This window comes from Tasmannia lanceolata, unplaced genomic scaffold (genome assembly GCF_043159265.1).
Source record: "Tasmannia lanceolata isolate RefF3 unplaced genomic scaffold, GAP_Taslan_0.1 ptg000037l, whole genome shotgun sequence".
NCBI lineage: Eukaryota > Viridiplantae > Streptophyta > Magnoliopsida > Canellales > Winteraceae > Tasmannia > Tasmannia lanceolata.
In genome coordinates, this window is record NW_027518714.1 from 13,046,653 (window position 1) to 13,064,795 (window position 18,143).

Consider the following 18,143-nt stretch of genomic DNA (forward strand, 5'->3'; position numbering starts at 1 on the left):
CACATAGATAGGGTGTCCACCAAAAATCAGCTCCATAGGATCATCCCAACCCTACGATTTGTGGAGGCAAAAATGAACGTGTAAAAACCTTCACAAATTTGTCCATTTTTTCCTCCACAGTTTGAAGGGTTGGGATGATCCTATGGAGCCGATTTTTGGTGGACACCCTATCTATGTGAGGGCCAATCAAATGAATGGTTTGGATAACCAAAACAATGTGGACCCATTGTATTTTAAGCCGGCGGTGTAGCTTCACTTTCCTCATATATATAGAGGAAAATGATTGTGAGCTTGAGGCCCAAACACATGTGGGCCCACATTGTTAGGATGATCCAAACCATTCATTTGAAAGTCCCTTACATAGATAGGGTGTGTACAAAAAATTGGCTCCATAGGATCATCCTAACCCATCCAAAAGTGGAGGGCAAAATGGACAGACACCGTTTGCCACAAATCTGCTCATTTTTGCCCTCCACTTTTGAAGGGGTTAGGATGATCCAATGGAGCCGATTTTTTGTACACACCTTATCTATGTAAGGGACTTTCAAATGAATGGTTTGGATCATCCTAACAATGTGGGCCCACATGTGTTTGGGCCTCAAGCTCATATAGCTTATATGAGCTTGAGGCCCAAACACATGTGGGCCCACATTGTTAGGATGATCCAAAGCATTCATTTGAAATGCTCTTACATAGATAGGATGTGTACAAAAAATCAGCTTCATAGGATCATCCTAACCCATCCAAATGTGGAGGGCAAAATGGACAGACACCGTTTGCCACAAATCTGCCCATTTTTGCCCTCCGCTTTGGAAGGGTTAGGATGATCCAATGGATCTGATTTTTGGTATACACCCTATCTATGAAGGGGCCTTGCAAATGAATGGTTTGAATCACCACAAAAAATGTAGGACCCATGTGTTTGGACCCTCAAGCTCATATAAGCTATATGAGCTTCAAGCTCACAATCATTTTCCTCATATATATAGAGAACGGTTTCTACACACTAGCTTAAAATATAGTGGAGGCCCACATTGTTTGGGTGATCCAAACCATTCATTTGATTGGTCCTCACATAAATAGGGTATCCACAAAAAATCAGCTCCATAGGATTATCCTAACCCTTCAAACCGTAGAGGCAAAATATGGACACCCTATCTATGTGAGAGCCAATCAAATGAATGGTTTGGATCACCCAAACAATATGTCCTCCACTATATTTTAAGCTAGTGTGTAGATAATTTGTCTACACATGTGTGTAGAAACCGTTTTCTCATATATATATATATATACTAGTAAAAAAACCCTTGCGATGCACGGGCCGCATAAATTTCGGACCTAGCCGAAATCAAAATTTCGGCTGAACAAAATTTCGGCAATTTAGGCTGAAATTTGGGAAAGGAATAAAAAATTTCGGTAATTTAGGTTGAAATTGGGAAAGGAATAAAAAATGAACGTGTTTTTTTTCAAATTTCGACAAAATTGACGAAATTTGCTAGTTTCGCCGTCAGTTTCAGTGCTGGCCGAAATCCAGAATTTCAGATTTCAGACGAGTATTAGAGAATAACTTTACTAGCCTATCACAATTTTAGTACAAAGTTTTTGCATGGTGTTAGCATGTAGTTTTTTTAAAAATACAGTAGGGATCATGGTGCTGGTTGATCAAGACTACTCATTTAAGGCCATATTACCAGAAGGGAAATGCTATCAGCACTACTGTATTTTGATGACGGCACTCCTCACTTTATTAAAAGTACGGTATGGCCCGCACCATATGATGATCCAAACTGTCCATTAGATGGGCCACGGCCTAAATAGGTTGTGCCTCAAAAATCATTTCCATAGGTTGATCCTAACCCTCCGATCTCTATTGAGGGTTAGGATCAACCCTCTAACATTCAGATCAGAGGGTTAGGATCAACCTATGGAAATGATTTTTGGGGCACAACCTATTTAGGCTGTGGCCCATCTAATGGACGGTTTGGATCATAACGTACTTTTAATAAAGTGAAGAGTACAGTAGTGCTGATAACATTTTCCTACCAAAACTGCCTTCACTTTTAGAAAATTTCAAAGACAACCCCCAGGTTCTTCGACAGAGCAAATGAATTGGGGAATCAGCCCAGAATAACAAAGCATCTAACCCCATTCCATTGGAACGCAAACTCTTCCTTTAGAAGAAAAAAAAAAGTAATTTTATCAGCCAAGAACCCCACCCAAAAAGAGCACCATGAATAAATGAATTAGCAAGGAAACCCTAAATGACAAAAACCCAGGGATCGCATAAGAGAGAGGGAGAGATATTGCAGACCAGCCACCCCAGGTAAGAGAAGTTGGGATCGGCGGTTGGGTTTGGAGGTAAAACCCTACCCAGATAAGATAAATTGGAGTTGCAGAGGCAGAGCGAGGGAGAGGTGAGGGCAAGCTTTCGTAGGGAGATTGGAGGCGAAAAATAAAGGGCAGAGGGCAAATCTGAGAAGGAGAGGGCGTGGTGGATGGATTTGCGTCGGCGAAAATCTCTCTCTCTATCTCTCTCTCTGCAAAATTTGAGAACTGGTGAAGAGGGCGATATTTTGTCCGAGAATGAGATTTTGTACAAAACGCATTAACGCTATACGGTGAGAGAGAGAGAGTTTTTAAGTTTGTAATTTTATAGAGCAGAAGGCGAGACGCCGAATAAGGACAACCTGAGGTATTTTTTATATCTATCTCTTACTTTTTTATAGGGTTTTCGTTTTTCTTTCGCTTTTTCATATTTTGTTTTGGATTTTGCGAAAAATTTATAAATTTTAAGAAGGAAGGTAAGGCCAACACGTAAGCATGTGAACAGTAAAACAACCTTCCCTCGAGTGATCCGTCTGCACCGGTATCTGAACACCAACCGCAAGCAGGTTCCACGGGTTAGGAGGCTGCCTTTAAGTGATAGGGGCGCCCTCATTTCATGTAACACAAAGGAAAAGCCATAATGAGAATCTAATGAGAAGTCATCCATGAAAGTCCTCCTTATCCAGAGGAGAAAGGATGCAATATAATATCAAAAATTCCAAAACCAAAAGTAAAATATCCATTCATCGGTTCAATGCACAGCATGCCCTCTTCTTTGTATCTCATGTTTGGAACCCAGAACCTAAATAAAATTGTGGGGCACGTTGTTGAGCAAAAAAATAGATTTTCTGTTGATATTTGAAACAAAATAAGGGAAATGATATTTACGCCCCTTTCATCAACAGGGACACCCATTTGCCAGTGTACTTTACAATCAAAGCTACTGGATTTTTCTGACATAAAGTACATTAGCCCTCTTTTTGCTATTGATACACTGACGCTGGGTGTCCCTAATGATCAAAAGAGGCGTAAATATCACTTCCCCAAAATAAATGACAAAAAAGAGAGGACCAATAATTACAGTTCTGAGAAAAATGGTAAAATATGTGCCTTTTGTGAAAAAATCCCCAGGAAGAGAGACGGATTGGGGTATGGAGATTTTCGACAATTTTTTTGGGACTTGATTTTAGTTGGAGAGAGACGAAGGGGTGTGTTTTTTGGCCTGATTAGTGGGGATTCAAACGTCGTCTATTTAGAAAATATAGATAGATTAAAAACTCATCATCTTTAATATAGATAGATTAAAGGGACGTGTAAAAAAGTAAATATGGTAACGGAAGAGGCGTATCCAAAGAAATATGGTAAAGTAGAATTATTAGCACCTGATTTTTAGGGGTTTAAACGGCTTCCATCTAGAATTATAGAGACGTGTAAGTAACTAAATATGGTATCCGAAGGGGTGTATTATAGCATATGCAAACATTATATAATATTTATGGCTTGATTTATGGGAAGCAGTGTCCCTCGGCTTTTGTTAGGTGAAACGCCACCAATCATGGAATTGAAACGTTCCTATTTTATTGGGATTTGTAAAATCGAATGAATTGAAACATTCCTATTTTATTAGGACTTGTAAAATCGAATGACTTATTTTTTTACAAAATTCCAAGTAAAAATTAATTGACACGTAGACTTGAATGAGGAAGGGGAGGGCTGCCACATCAACGGTGAACAATAAACCCCCCTTCCTCTTTATTATATATAGATAGATGAGAGAACAGTTTCTACACACATGTGTAGATAAGTTATCTACACATTAGCTTAAAATACAGCAGAGAGCATATTGTTTGGGTGATCCAAACCATTCATGTGATTGGCCCTCACATAGATAGCGTGCCCATAAAAAAAATCAGCTCCATAGGATCGTCACAACCCTACAATTTGTGGAGGTAAAATGGACGTGTATAAACATTCACAAATTTATCCATTTTTTGCCTCCGCGGTTCGAAGGGTTAGGATGATCCTATGGAGCTGATTTTTTGTGGACACCCTATATATGTGAGGGCCAATCAAATGAATGGTTTAGATCACCCAAACAATGTGGGCCTCCACTGTATTTTAAGCTAGTGTGTAGATAACTTATCTACGCATGTGTAGAAACCGTTCTCTCTATCTCTCTCTCTCTCTCTCTCCCTCTCTCTCTCTCTCTACTACAATATAGCCATAGGGAAACTCCGAATTGTTTCTATTTTTTCTTAGATTTACACGTAGGCATTACCCTTCTACCATCAACCCCTTTGCTGCTATCTTAACATATATCTATGAGAAATTATACGAGCATAAAATCGTCAATTGAATGACCTTATCTATGTTAGACGTCCATCAAGGATCACTTTTCGACGCATTAGAGTATAGGGAAACTCCGAATTGTTTCTATTTTTTCTCAGGTTTACACGTAGGCATTACCCTTTTACCATCAACCCCTTTCTGCTATCCTAACATATATATACTAGTAAAGACCCGCCGTGCGATGCACGGGGCGGCATGAAAATTTATATCTTTTTTGAGTGACCCAAGAATTAATTCAAATACTAACTGAAAATGTACTGAGTATAAGACCAAAAAGAGAAAACATTGTTATACGGCTTATAGTTAATCAAAAAGAAAATTCCAGACTTTCAGAAAGGATAAAAGGAAAAAGAAAGGGTATTTTGAGCTTCGAATTGGTCAAAACATTGAATGTGATCTATAGCCTTTGCACGGGAAGAGAAAGAAAAACAAAATAATTATATAAACTACTGATGTAGGAAACAAACCACAAAAAATGTAAGTTGAATATTTTTTCTTATGGGAAAATAGGATACAATTCATGTATCTACAAACAATTATAATTTTCTCAAATTTTGAGGCATCAGTAATCTAAAGATAGTTAGCAAGTAACATGGATGAGACCATGAGACCGAGGATGGTAGTTGAACATTACGATTAGATAATCCTAATCATTCCCCTTGTTGTAGACCTGGCAAAAGTGACCCGTGCCCGCGGGTCGACCCGGCTCACCCGCAAATTTGCGGGCACGGGTCTAAGTTTCCGTGACCCGTCAAAAACCTACCCGCGGGTGACCCAACCCGCAAAAACACGGGTCGGGTCGGGTCAACCCGCGGGCACCCGCATTTTTAGAGTATTTTTTAATCTTTTTGAGAATGTTATCATCACTGCTGTTTGTTTTTTATGAGTAACTCCTCACTTTATAAAAAGTACGGTATGTTCTGCACCGTAGGATTATCCAAAGTTCCAAACCGTCCATTAGATGGGCCATACCCTAAATAGGTTATGCCCCAAAATTATTTCCATCGGTTGATTCTAACCCTCCGATCTATAGAGGGTTAGGATCAACCCTCTAACATTCAGATTGGAGGGATAGGATCATCCTATGGAAATGATTTTTGGAGCATAACCTATTTAGGCTATGGCCCAACTAATGGACGGTTTGGATCATCCTATGGTGTGGGCCATACATAAAGTGAGAGTGCCCAGTAGTGTTGATAATATTTAAATGTGGTTTTTATTTTATTAGAATTTGCTATCAAGCTTCTCCTTTGGCAATTTCTCGGCAAGTGGCCTTTGTGTATGCAAAGATGCACGCATCCAAATGTTGCTAAAATGTTCCTAGAAAATGTAAAAAAGTAATCATTACACCACAAAAAGTAAATTAGCTAAATTATAAAGTTTTGAATGAAAAATTACATAGAAAGGGTTATAAACTTTTAAAATTACGAAAAAAATAACAAATCACATATAGAAGGTTATGACAATTACGGGAAAAATAGAGGCTGTCAAATCAAAATAATTATTACAATCCCATATTTGCGGCATATTTGCGGGTGACCCGCTGGTTTACCCGGCCCACCCACGTGCCGCGCGGGTCACGTAAATTTTGACCCGCCAAAATGCGGGTCATTTTCTCACCCGACCCGTGGACCCGCACCCGCATCACCCGCGGGTTGACCCGGCCCGACCCACCCGTTTGCCAGGTCTACCTTGTTGTATATTGGAGCTTATTGATCACTGGTAACAAAGTTATTTTGATATATTAAAGTAATGTTGTTGCAACGATAATAGATAGATAACAGTAAAGCAAAGTACATGCGAAAAAGGAGATACATTCATTAATCTAACCAATGTTTTCAATAACTTAGTTATGCTTTGAAAATACTAAATCATAGATTATATATATATATATATTGACCTTTTCAATGGTGAAGATTATTTTCGGGTCAGAAGCAAATTGTGCATTTTGTTGAAAGCATCATAATGTAAGTTTGAAGGGAAAACAGTGTGCCATTTTATCGAACACTCGAAATGGCAAGTAGCAGAAGATTATAATACTCTTTACTAATAATAAACAAATACACCTATGATTTATCTACCACTAACTACCAATTTTGATAGATTCTGTCTTTAAAAAGACACAATAATCTCAATTGGAGAGATGGCTTTGTTGACAACATTATGAGACAAAACTAAATCCTCCCTAGTGCTCGTGTCATGAGCCCGCTGAGAGAGAGAGAGAGAGAGAGAGAGAGAGAGAGAGAGAGAGAGAGAGAGAGAGAGAGAGAGAGAGAGAGAGAGAGAGAGAGAGAGAGAGAGAGAGAGAGAGAGAGAGAGAGCAGACCTGGGAACCATAGTGGTTATAAATATGTGAGAATAATAGCAGAAACTGTGATAATTTTCTCAGTTGAAAACATCATCAGTACATGGGGGTTTTTGTTATGAAATTTCTACATTTTCACTTTTTTCATATGATTTTACCATGACAGCCAAAGTTTAGATGGATCAAAGACATATTTGCGTGAAATTTGGGATAGATGCCTTGAATTGCATGACAACAGTGAAATAAGGGATCAAATGGTGTGGCATTTAAGATCTAACCTTGCATCTTGAATGGACATAAAGATGTGTCAAATATCAATAAAAGCAAAGTGGAAAAGAATGGAGAAAAGTGATAGATGATTATCATGTTGTAACTGTGCTGGCTGAAGCATCGCTCGAAATATAGTGCAAAGAAACACATCCAGAGATTGTTGTTTAAAAAAAAAAAAAACAACACATCCAGAGACAGGGTGAGCTTGCATCCACATATGAAACACTTAAGTTCTCTGTTGTTTCTGTTAAAAAACAACAGGGAAGACTTGGAAGCCACTTTGGATTATCCAAACCGTCCATTAGATGGGCCATAGCCTAAATAGGTTATGCCCCAAAATTATTTCCACTGGTTGATTCTAACCCTCCGATCTATAGAGGGATAGGATCAACCCTCTAACATTCAGATTGGAGGGTTAGGATCATCTTATGGAAATGATTTTTGGAGCATAACCTATTTAGGTTATGGGCCATCTAATGGACGGTTTGGATCATCCTATGGTGTGGGCATACCGTACATTTAATAAAGTGAGAGTGCCCTCTTAAGAGAAAACAGTAGTGTTGATAACATTTCCTTCTTTATTTATTTTTATAGGAATTTGCTAGCAAACTTCTCCTATGCCACTTCTCGGCATGTGGCCATCAAGTAGTATTGATAACATTTCCTTCTTTATTTATTTTTATAGGAATTTGCTAGCAAACTTCTCCTATGCCACTTCTCGGCATGTGGCCATCCTTGGTCCAAAGATGCGAAAGATGCGCACATGGAAAAAGCTTGGTAGCAAAAGCAAAAATAAGAAAAAAAAGTAATCATTACCCAAAAAAAGCAAAATAGCGGAAGTTATAAAGTTTTAAATGAAAAATTATCTAGAAATGGTTAGAAAGTTTGAAAATTTCGAAAAAAATCCGAACAAAATGTAGTAACATATGACAATTACGGAAAAAAGCCAAAAATGTCTGACATAAGACACGTACATGGACGTGTTAAATTGAGAGAATTTTGCAGAAAATCAAAAAAATTCTCTAATTTCAAGGGCATAAGAGGTATTTATGTAATGAGGGGGTAAGATCGAAATTATATGAGTTGAATGGGTGCGTTTGTTCAAAAAAGTCAAAAAATGTGACGTGTAATTCGCATGTAATTTTCAAAAAAATAAAAAAAACTCTCCTCTTTTCAATACCCGCACCCATCCCGTACCCGTGACCCGCGGATGGGTCTGAGTCGAGCGTTGGTGCCCGCGGGTTGCCTGCCATTCGGTTTTCAACTTTTTATTCTTAATGCCTAAACACTAAACACTAAAAAATAGACTATGTGGGTGGGCCAACAAAACAAGTCAAAGCAATCAAACCATGTAACTGGTATCTTTGGCTGTACCAAAACAACATTTGTTAAAGTAGATGAAAAATTATATGATGAATGGGCGTATAAACATGTACTCATCATCCCATCCTTGATATTTGATCCAACAGCAGCTGACTTGTTAAGAAGCTGCTGTTGGATTATCTATCCAACCGTGCGATGCACGGGGCGGCATGAAAATTTATATCTTTTTCGAGTGACCCAAGAATTAATTCAAATACAAACTGAAAATATACTGAGTATAAGACCGAAAAGAGAAAACATTGTTATACGGCTTATAGTTAATCAAAAGGAAAATTTCAGACTTTCAGGAAGGATAAAAGGAAAAAGAAAGGGTATTTTGAGCTTCGAATTGGTCAAAACACTGAATGTGATCTATAGCCTTTGCACGGGAAGAGAAAGAAAAACAAAATAATTATAAAAACTACTGATGTAGGAAACAAACCACAAAAAATGTAAGTTGAATATTTTTTCTTATGGGAAAATAGGATACAATTCATGTATCTACAAACAATTATAATTTTCTCAAATTTTGAGGCATCAGTAATCTAAAGATAGTTAGCAAGTAACATGCATGAGACCATGAGACCGAGGATGGTAGTTGAACATTATGATTAGATAATCCTAATCATTCCCCTTGTTGTATATTGGAGCTTATTGATCACTGGTAATAAAGTTATTTTGATATATTAAAGTAATGTTGTTGCAACGATAATAGAGAGATAACAGTAAAGCAAAGTACATGCGAAAAAGGAGATACATTCATTAATCTAACCAATGTTTTCAATAACTTAGTTATGCTTTGAAAATACTAAATCATAGATTATATATATATATATATATATATTGACCTTTTCAATGGAGAAGATTATTTTCGGGTCAGAAGCAAATTGTGCATTTTGTTGAAAGCATCATAATGTAAGTTTGAAGGGAAAACAGTGTGCCATTTTATCGAACACTCGAAATGGCAAGTAGCAGAAGATTATAATACTCTTTACTAATAATAAACAAATACACCTATGATCTATCTACCACTAACTACCAATTTTGATAGAGTCTGTCTTTAAAAAGACACATTAATTTCAATTGGAGAGATGGCTTTGTTGACAACATTATGAGACAAAACTAAATCATCCCTAGTGCTCGTGTCATGAGCCCGCTGAGAGAGAGAGAGAGAGCCATGAAAAAAGAACAGACCTGGGAACCATAGTGGTTATAAATACGTGAGAATAATAGCAAAAACTGTGATAATTTTCTCAGTTGAAAACATCATCAGTACATGGGGGTTTTTGTTATGAAATTTCTACATTTTCACTTTTTTCATATGATTTTACCATGACAGCCAAAGTTTAGATGGATCAAAGACATATTTGCGTGAAATTTGGGACAGATGCCTTGAATTGCATGACAACAGTGAAATAAGGGATCAAATGGTGTGGCATTTAAGATCTAACCTTGCATCTTGAATGGACATAAAGATGTGTCAAATATCAATAAAAGCAAAGTGGAAAAGAACGGAGAAAAGTGATAGATGATTATCATGTTGTAACTGTGCTGGCTGAAGCATCGCTCGAAATATAGTGCAAAGAAACGCATCCAGAGATTGTTGTTTAAAAAAAAAAAAAACAACACATCCAGAGACAGGGTGAGCTTGCATCCACATATGAAACACTTAAGTTCTCTGTTGTTTCTGTTAAAAAACAACAGGGAAGACTTGGAAGCCACTTTGGATTATCCAAACCGTCCATTAGATGGGCCATAGCCTAAATAGGTTATGCCCCAAAATTATTTCCACTGGTTGATTCTAACCCTCCGATCTATAGAGGGTTAGGATCAACCCTCTAACATTCAAATTGGAGGGTTAGGATCATCCTATGGAGATGATTTTTGGAGCATAACCTATTTAGGTTATGGGCCATCTAATGGACGGTTTGGATCATCCTATGGTGTGGGCATACCGTACTTTTAATAAAGTGAGAGTGCCCTCTTAAGAGAAAACAGTAGTGTTGATAACATTTCCTTCTTTATTTATTTTTATAGGAATTTGCTAGCAAACTTCTCCTATGCCACTTCTCGGCATGTGGCCATCCTTGGTGCAAAGATGCGAAGATGCGCACATGGGAAAAGCTTGGTAGCAAAAGCAAAAATAAGAAAAAAAGTAATCATTACCCAAAAAAAGTAAAATAACGAAAGTTATAAAGTTTTAAATGAAAAATTACCTAGAAATGGTTAGAAAGTTTGAAAATTACGAAAAAAATACGAACAAAATGTAGTGACATATGACAATTACGGAAAAAAGCCAAAAAATCTCTGACATAAGACACGTACATGGACGTGTTAAATTGATAGAATTTTCCAGAAAATCAAAAAATTCTATAATTTCAAGGGCATAAGAGGCATTTATGTAATGAGGGGGTAAGATTGAAATTATATGAGTTGAATGGGTGCGTTTGTTCAAAAAAGTCAAAAAATGTGACGTGTAATTCGCATGTAATTTTCAAAAAAATGGAAAAAACTCTCATCTTTTCATCCCAGCTTATTGTAATAGATATATCTATGAGAAATTATACGAGGGTAAAATCGTCAATTGAATAACCTTATCTCTGTTAGACGTCCATCAAGGATCTCTCTTCGACGCATATCACCCTTGCTGTCTTCCACGTGCCTCTCCCACGTCTCTACCTCGCTCTCCCATTCCGCCATCTCTTTCAAGAATATTTCTCTAGGGTTTTCTTCAAGATAATTTTCTAGGGTTTTCTGCTCTAACCCTCTTCAATCTTTCCCATCCGATATCTCCTTTTCCCGTCCGCAACAGATAGATTTGAGTTTTAATTTATCTTCTTCCTCTGTAGATAAATTAGGAATTTTCTTCGTCTTTTGCACAACACATAGATTAGGGTTTTTCTCCATCTTCTTCTCATGTAAATAGATAAGGGCTTTCTACATCTTCATTTTTTTGTCTAAAGCACATCTAGAAATAGATGAATCTTCAGGGGCTTTTCTCTGAACCAGCTATATAGGGATTTTGTTCCTCTTCTACTCTTTCCTTTCCACAAAATTGATTTGACAAATTAGTTCATTTCTGAGAATTTTTTTTCCTGCTCATAGTGCTTAATTAAATATGAGATTATACATATTTTGATTAAGAATGTTTTGGATTGAATTGGGCATTCTTGAATGATAAGATTTACTCTGTTTTCTAGGAGAGTATGTTCTCTGTTAAGATTGGACATATTATGCTCTTAACCATATGCTCTATGTTGTCTATATAATTGTCATTGATATAGGAAGATTAACAACAACCTCTTGCTGATTATTTTGATGTAGGAAAACTAAGAGCAAAAGGTGATTTCTGCATAAAAGGAAAGCTCCCCTTCAAAGTAGTATTCTTATGATAGCTCAAGGTATTTGACCCTAAAACCATTTTGTCCATTAGTGATCTTATTTTGTCCATAATATCACTCAGTGGATTATCGGAATGCCAGCACATTTCTTGATGTCGATCAAGGCGCTCACCCATTGGCATGGCTTTAGTTGTCCACATATTGGGTATCATGTTCACAATAGCTTTATATAGGCACTTAGGGAGTTCTTTCCTTGCATCTTCTAATTAGAGTTCTATTCTGCTCTACCTGTTTAATCCTTATAAAATTCTTCCCCTTACATGAAACTGATATTGGTTCTTTAGGCTTTGTTTTGTTAATCTTTTGGCGTAAAGTTTTTTTTCCTGTTTCTTATTATTTTGGAGGATTTGAAAGCTGATATTAGTTGCTGCAGATGATCTTTTGTTTAGATTCTTTTCCAGGTGTATGTTGGGCTATTGTTGCAGTTGGTTTTTTTATGAGTTTTTTTCTTTATGAAATTATACATAGTTCTTTATTAGCAGTTGGTTTTTTTATAAGTTTTTTTTTCTTTATGAAATTATACATATTTCTTTACGAGTTTCATTTGTTTTTCCGGATGTGAGTTGTAGGCGAGTAGGATACATCAGTCTTATGGTGGAGGTTGTGTTGGGATTCATGGGTTTGATCTCTCTGGCAGTTTATCATGGAGGCTGGTATGTGCTTCTTATTACTCATGCATTTAGGATTTCTGGACTCTAGTCAGTTTTTCTCCTTGTTGGCAACACTTTCATGCCTTTAAGTTATACATACTTTACTCAAGAGTAATTAATTTGAGGAAAATCTTCATTTTTGATATATAGTAAGGCAATTTATGTTCTGTTTGTATTTCAAATGTGAATTCTTTTATTCTGGATAGGGCAGCTGAAGTAGACTGGATCTACATCACTATGGCCCTGATTATTTAACTAAGGCCCTGTTTGTTTTGGTTTTTGAGAACCGGTTGTATTTCCAACACTGATTATTGGACTCAAAATTACGTTCAATTTAAACCCCATTAATCAGTTTTGGACTCTCAATCGGTTCTCAAAAACAAAACAAATGGAGCCTAATTGTAATTCGAGTCAAATGATCTCTTTTGGGGTCAAATTCTCTGCTCAAAATCTAAATCAAACCGTGTCTAAAATGCCATGGAAATTTTGGGATTGCTTTTCTCCCTCTAAATCATGCCCTCCTTAATGCCTTCTGCTTGCATTTGATACATGAGTTTTAGAGCCTCTTTTCAGAACCCATTCCTTGCATACCCTGTATCTTTTTTAAGATGTTTGATATTTCTACTTGCCTTCAAAGATCTCATTTATGGCATAGCTTCTTTTTTTTTTCCAGATTGTCACTGCCTTCAATGTAGTGGACCGCAGGAGACAGCAATTTTATGGTCAATATGAAAAACTTAATGAGTGATAATTACAATAGTCAAAATCCTCATGCTCCGTTCTTTGAATGGATTTGTGCATATGACTACTGACTATAGAAAGAACAACACTCATCACTGGCATCATAAAAATTTCCGCGTTTAATTTTGTTTTTCAGATGGTAAAGATATTAAAATTAATTACAAAAATCAGCGTTTAATTAGTATTTGGAAGTATGTTTGGTATACATAAGACATACTACATCCAAGTCCATCTCATCTGCTGATATGTTCATCTCCCAGGCTTGCATGTGGAAGTCATGTTCCAGATATGACATTCTTTCCTTATTAGTCTCCCAAAGCAGCTTGCAGGTGCTGAATAAATGTGATCTTTGTTGCCCAAGTCCTCCTTTCTTCTCCAATGAATTTCCTTCTGCAATTGGGTTCTTATCTAGCTCCGAAGGAGAATGTGTGTCCTTGCTGCCCTATCTTTGGGGCAGTTTGAATGATGTTATTAATGAAGAAATTGATTTTAGATTTAACATGGGAAATGAGTGGAACACAACAAGTGCAAGTAGCTGCATTTACTTCCAATTTAGGGCATAACACAAGTTTTGCGGTCATTAAAGCATCCCATTTGCTTAGAGAGGCAACCACGTGACTGATTTGGTTATCCAGGGAGTTGAGATGATTAATATTATGTAATGGCTATGCTGCTTTGGGCTTGCTTATTTATACTCTTTGTAAAGGTTGTGCATTTGTATAGGCTATGGCCCCAATGAGAACAGATTTTAGAACATGTTACAAGGCCAAGAACCAAGGCAGACAAGTTTGGAGGCCACTTAGACTATCCTAAGTCTGGCTTGGGTCTGAAATTTTTCTTGAACCAATCCTAAAACTAAGATTCCTAACCGTAAGATCCTTTTAGTTAGAACTTACGTCTGATTTAATTTTATGGATTAATTTTCTCATCATTCTTTCGTGCATTCTTTTGGTCGCCCCATGTATGGTTCATATTTCTCAATTTAATTATTCAGAAAATGAGAGAGCATTTGGAATTGGACTTTATAACCAATACTATTTTTTTTAGTGTCAACAGGTTCAGTTTTATATCATTTTTAAAACTCACCTCTTTACAAGATATTCAAACTGCATCTTGATGGAGGGTAAACACATTAACTTTGTTTTTTTGTTATCTTTTCTAGGCATCCAAAGCACTTTTATTTTACAAAGCACACCATATTCCCAGCCTGAATACATGTAAGTTTACATCTTTTGAAGAACTTCGTATTTCTGCTATATCGTCCATATATCTATAATCTTTACTAAATTGCAAATATTCCAGGATCTTATTTATTAATAAGACTTTTTTTAATTTCTCTCATATATATCTATGATTTATTTTTGTTTATGCTCTAGGTTTATTATTGTCTTCTTTGTGGGATCAATTTTTGTTTATCTAGTTTTCTTTTTGCCTACAGATTAATGTGTTCCTGAGAATAACAAGAGGGAAGATGGGTGTCACGATTTTTCATCTCTGCTTCATTTGTTAACTGTTATTTTCTATGGTGTATATTCTTTGAAATTCTCATGTATTTCTTCTGTTTTTGAAATTCATTTTTTGGATTCCAAGGTGAATATGATTGTTACTGCTTAATATTCTTCAATTAATTTGTGGCTATGGTTTTTTTAAAAGTGGATAGTTTCTTTTCAAGTCCCTCTGATTAAGGTGGACTGCAATTATGCACTCCTTGGATTTATTCCTAGAGTAGGTAATATGAGGAAAAACCATCAGCTAAGTCTTGGATTTTTTAAAGAGCCCTTATAAGTTAGTCAAGGTTTCCAATTATCAGTAAGATGGTATCAATAGGAAGGAATTGATATTTACTATGCAACTAATATCCATATCATACGGATGCCAACCTGTGTGTAGTCCATAGCAGTTGGTTTCTTTACATAATACCATCACCTTTGCTTCTCCTATTGGAAACCAATCCTCTGACCATGAAATATAGATAACTAGGGCCATTTAGTTTTTGTTCCTTTCCTTTGAATTATCTCTTGGTTTGCTGAACAGTTTTGACGTCGGGTCCCTTTTAGATAACTAGGGCCACAGATGAAATCTGATAATATCTAATTAGTTGATTATTGGTACGCCTTACATTTGGTCAAAACTATTCCAAAATCTACCTCCAATCCTTGAAATCCCATTAAACAGAATTCTTCAATAGTTTATTTACAGATCTTGATGGACAGGTTAGATCACCAGATCTGAGGGGTACTGTAGAGTCCTATAAGCTTTAGTTTTCCTTTTTAACAGTTTTAATACAATGTTTATTTATTTATTTTATATTTTTCTTTGTTGCCCCGTTCATCGCAGTAGATCCATAGTTCTCTAGGATTCTCTTCTTTAATATTTGAGAGGCTTTTTACTTATAAATGTTCGAACAAATTTTTTTCAAACATCTGGGTGGCCAAAGATGAATGGGGAGCCGGATTTCCCTTTCCTGTAGATTTCTGAGGTATATATGCTCAGGTTCAACAACACATCTCCAAAATACATATCGGTGATTATATTTGCATTTCTAGAAATAAAGAAATCCAACAACTACACGACTAAAAACAGCTTTGGCTATTATTTAGACCTTTTACTACTATCAAGTTCTTTTTATCCATATATTTGTTTACACTAAACCTACATGGATAACAAATACCACTATTATGCTAATTTTCTCTTTAGGTAAGCAACAATTCAATAGTATCCATGGTCGTATTTTCTGAACTTTTGATCCATATTTTTCTGTTAGCCCAACATATATTCCTTCGACAGATATCGATGGTTGTGTTGGGACATGCTTTCACATTCCTTTGAATATTACCTATTACTTTATTTTTGCATAATCCTTGCTGATTTCGGCATCTCTTTTATATGTTAGCTTTTTCTTTTATTTAGACCTTTTATCTGCTATCAAGTTCTTTTTATCCATGTATTTTTTACACCAAACCTACATAGATAACGAATACCACTATTATGCTAATTTTCTCTTTAGGTGAGCAACAATTCAACAGTAGCGATGGTCATATTTTCTGAACTTTAAATCTATTTTTCCTATTCATCCAACATATATTCCATTGACAGATATCGTAGGTCATCTTGGGACATGCTTTCACATTCCTTTGAAGATTACCTGTTACTTTATTTTTGCATAACCTTTGCTACTTTCGGCATCTCTTTTACACGCTAAAGATGTCCAATTTTCTTCTTATCTGTTATTGGCTCAATGACTTTAATTTTGTCATCCAACAAGATATATATGATTATTGATTCTGGCACTTTTGTTTTGTGAACACAGGATTGGCTGCATCTATCTAAATTCCTTATCTTACTATAGCTTTTACAAATAAGCCAGGAGTTGGTAGAATTTTTGTCAGTTCTAATTCCAACGTTTACAACAACGGTATATGCATAGGGTATTGATGTACACACTAAGATATTTGATAATAACCTTCTCAGTTTGTTTTACCAGTTTGTTAGCTTTGCACTAACATATTAGCTTTTTTCCCCTTTCGGTACGTAAGCTAGGATCGAACCCCTGACCTCAGGGTGTAAGACAGTCTTTACCAGCTGAGCTAGGAGGCTCAACCCCTGGAGTTGTGATTTCTCATGGAAGTACATACCAATTTTTTTTAAATATTGTTCAACATTAAAAGCATCACTCTTAGTTGATGACTCTCTTACTATTTTGGGGTTTTACTTCCGTTCTTAATTTTGGGTTTGTGTAAATGCATTGTAGTGAGAGCTTTGCATATATAGCTTCCTTCGTAAATGTATTTATCATTTTGTTGGAAGGCGAGGGTGATTGGATAAATGCATTGATGTGAGAACTTCTCATATAGCTTCCTTCATTATGTATTTAATTAGCATTTTGTTGGAAGGCATGGGTGATTAGATGTGGAGCTTTTTTGCTTTATGGATGGCTATTGTTCATAACTATTTCTCAGATGGAACCCCAAGTTTATGATAACCTCAAATGGATCCCCTTTTTTACATCTCTTCTTTTTGGGTGATTTCTTTCTTACAACTTAGAGAGTTTGTTGAATTTTTAAAGCGGTTCAGAAAGGATTAGAAGTATTGCTCTTAATTGAACCCTCAAGTGGCACCGTACGTCCTGGAATTCTCCTTCAATACCTCTTCTCCTACTTAGATCTATTTATCTTATTTTCCACTGTTTCTTTCTTATTGATCATTAATCTTTTTGTTCCTCTCATCCTAAAGTAGAAGACTTTGGATTGACCTACCTAACTGGTGAAGATTTATCTTCGGTAGATAAAGAAGTTGCATTCTCATAAAATAAATTTATTTAGTCATGACATTGGTAGAATTTTTTATTATTATTATTATTTGGAATTTTAAGAAGATTATAATTATGATATATTTTTTATACTTTACTTTCTGTTGTCTTTCTGAATTGTCCTGTCTTTCTAGGACCTTCATATTTTTCAAATTCTTAAAATATCATTTCCATCTTAATTTTTTAAGTTTTTTATTTATAATAAATATCTTTGATCTTTTGAAGTTTTAAATCTTACTTTTCCTGTTGGCCTGTGCATCGCACGGGGTGTTTTACCAGTATCTACTACAAGATAGCTAGAGAAAAAAGGAATTTCTTTTCTTTTTATGTGAGATTTACACGTCAACATTACTCTTTTACCAATAACCCCTCTGCTGATATCTAACATCTATCTCTATGAGAAATTATTTGAGGGTAAAATCGTAATCTAC

At 36.0% G+C, this 18,143-nt stretch overlaps 1 long non-coding RNA gene across 1 annotated transcript; it reads left to right on the forward strand.

Annotated features, from left to right (window-relative positions):
- The first annotated feature begins 11,249 nt into the window (after positions 1 to 11,249).
- On the forward strand, positions 11,250 to 17,276 carry LOC143861787 (uncharacterized). Its single transcript, XR_013240019.1, has 4 exons — positions 11,250 to 12,012; positions 12,582 to 12,665; positions 14,566 to 14,620; positions 16,714 to 17,276. It is a non-coding gene; the product is annotated as an uncharacterized LOC143861787 (long non-coding RNA).
- The last annotated feature ends 867 nt before the right edge of the window (positions 17,277 to 18,143 follow it).